The 2,845-nt window shown below is 36.9% G+C and overlaps 1 long non-coding RNA gene across 2 annotated transcripts; it reads right to left on the bottom strand.

The window, feature by feature from the left end:
• Window positions 1–461: 461 nt before the first annotated feature.
• LOC122825057 lies at window positions 462–2,602 on the bottom strand. 2 transcript variants are annotated; one of them, XR_006369575.1, is made up of 7 exons: window positions 2,099–2,602; window positions 1,740–1,874; window positions 1,521–1,658; window positions 1,267–1,403; window positions 1,092–1,185; window positions 647–986; window positions 462–562 (listed from the first exon to the last, which is right to left on the bottom strand). It is a non-coding gene; the product is annotated as an uncharacterized LOC122825057 (long non-coding RNA). The 2 variants fall into 2 exon arrangements; XR_006369576.1 differs by having other exon boundaries at window positions 1,092–1,168.
• Window positions 2,603–2,845: the final 243 nt, after the last annotated feature.

Raw genomic sequence — 2,845 nt, 5'->3', positions numbered from 1 at the left:
AACATAAGAAACAAAACATACAGCTTTATAATACATGTTACATAAAAAAACAATTTAAGTATGCCCAGACATCTTCAAAGCTATCATTCAAACATCTGTATTTATGCATGTCTATAAAAGGAAATAGACAAATAATTTTGCATATTTTAAATTTCAATTACCTTATGAAAGACAACAAGTCTCTCAACTGCATCACTTGCACTGATTTTTGGAGACTTCTGTCCTCCTGGTTCGTTGAAGGAGATGTAAGAGAAGTAACAGCCGCCATTTCTTGGTCATAGCCTGAAGACAAATTTATAAATGTTTTCAGATATGATATCAGAACTTTATGAGTACTCTGAACAGTCAACTATTTTCAGATATATCTAGGTACTTACTAGATGTGTTAGAGAGGTCATCGCTTTGAAGACTTTCCACTGACTGCACCAAACTTCTCAACTCAGGTGTAGAAGTTAACGCGCTTAGCCTCCTTGATGACATTTGGTTTGAAGATCACATCCCACTTCTGCAGCAGTCTGGATGAGGTTTCTTCACTGAACAGAAGACTGAAGTCTTGATCAATCTTTAATAACATGTAGAAATCAAACCATTATAACAAGGTAAAAATCCACATTTAAAGACTTTAACAACTCACTTGAACACTTACCAATCCTTTTGTGTCCAGGAACCTCTGGAACGTTGTCAGAATATCATTTTTTTCCACTGGGTTCTTTAATAAGCTTGTGATGGTGCTCAAAAGTCTCTCTCATCTTCTAAAAGATCACAGACCTGTCTTTGGTGTGGTTAAGCAGAGATATGGCCTCCTGACAGGCATTCCCATCAAGTTGTTTTTCAGCAATCACAGTTCTCTGTATATTTGGGGCTCCAGATGAAGTGTAATTGGTGCTACTTAGTGGCACAAGAGATCCTCTTTGAATCTTCCTTAGGACCGTTTTAAGACGCCATGAAATGTATCCAGTGCTGCTTGCTGCATCATAAAAGTGCTCCTAAAAAAACAAAAGAACAAAAATTAACTGCAAAATCACAGTTTGGAGTCACAAAATAAAGAGCATGTTTGATTGTAGAAAAAAACAACAACAAAAAAACATTACATAGCCTTTTTTGGTGTATGGATCCTTGAGGGATGGGAAGAGCGTCACTATTCCAAAGGCATACTTCTCTCTGATTGCTTTAGTGGGGAGGTGCCTAACAGCAGATTTTAAATTGGTGATTAAACATTTTTTTCAATTATTATACATAAATTAAACATTGTAAAAACAAACATACCCATGTTTATCAATCATGTCAGCCACCAGTATGTTCACCATTTGTCTTCTTGTGGCATCAGTTAAGGTTTCTGTAGTTTCATACTCCTGCAGAATTTCTTCACCACCAGACTTGCTTTGTAGGACACCTTCAGCCAGCTATAAGATGAAGAAAAAAAACAACAGGAAATATGCAATATGCAGATTACCAAAATATGACAAAACATGTCTGGGCATACAAAACAGAATTTAGAGACAGTCAAAAAATATTGTTACATTCTTAGCAGACTGAGTTATTAGCATTCTCAGTTTTTTGCTTCTTGCGTGGTATCTCATCCATTAGTATTGTTGATGTTGATGCATTTGAGTTGAAGCTCGAGTCAGAGTCAGAAGCAGATGACCATTCTGAGTACTCTGAAGAGAGACAATAGACATCAGTGACATTCTTTGGTAAAATCTGTATAACAGTTGACTTAATTTGCTTTGATATCTCACCATCAGAGCAGAAAACTGTCAGTACCACATTGCCTTGTCTAAGGAGGTCACTGAATATTTCTTCGTCAACTTCAGTATCTGTTGCATCTTTGTATGTCACTTTGCCATCAGGTGGCAGGCAAAATCGTTCAATGACTGAAAAAACAAGGCAAGATTTAGAGCCTAATTCTGTAATTAGATGGATTTTTTAAACTAACAGTTACTTGATACTGATCATGTGATTAGTATGAAACATATTAATGAAAATACAATGGATTACTCTTTTTACTTACCACAAATGTGTACAATATGTGTTAAATAGACATATATTGAAAAGAATAATGCCCATGCCACACAGAGATGTTTAATAAATAACAAACCTTTCTCATGAAACTGATTAGAGTCAAACAGCCCTTCGACCTCCTCCAACTTCACGTACTTTTGCAAGTCACCATACTTTACATGGATCAGCATTTTATTTAAGCATGGGATAAACCTAGACAAAGCAAAATAAAGTATAGGTCAAACGTTCACCTCGCTGTAAAGTTCCTGGCTATTTGTGGCGCGTGACTTCGGCTCGTTGATGTTCCACGGAAGCTAATAGTCGTTACCTCTTACATTCACAAGGTCAAAATTATCATTTTAAACGGCAAAACAAAATAGAAGTATATTTTTCGCGAGCATATGGTCGGACAAAATATGTTTTGTAAGAATTACCATGATAATAATATCAGGTGTAAGTGCTACTAGCTACCAGGTGGGCTACTAGCTAACACGTTGTGTAAAATTGTTGCAAAATGGACATATTCAGCTGCCTTTCAATTATGTTGTAATTAGTTGAAAAAGTCAAATCACTCACTCTGTCAATGTAATAGTGCTGGACAAAAGATTTAGTCAGCTACTGGAAAGAATGAAGCTGCTGACGGGTGCAGGAGCAGGCCTTGTAAATCTGCTTTCATGCCATCTTCCACCTCTTTTTACTCTTTGTCTCGTTTACACACGTAAGCCGCTCCACGAGAGGATCCCTGATTAGGGATGTGTCTATCAGTACTTCCCCATGTATGCGTTAATGTTTGCAAGAGACAACAGTCTGAGAGTCATTTCAGCTTTGGGTGCTTGTGTGGCAT

Source organism: Gambusia affinis, linkage group LG22 (genome assembly GCF_019740435.1).
Source record: "Gambusia affinis linkage group LG22, SWU_Gaff_1.0, whole genome shotgun sequence".
In the NCBI taxonomy this organism is placed as follows: Eukaryota; Metazoa; Chordata; class Actinopteri; order Cyprinodontiformes; family Poeciliidae; genus Gambusia; species Gambusia affinis.
This window is presented reverse-complemented; position numbering and strand designations above follow the sequence as displayed.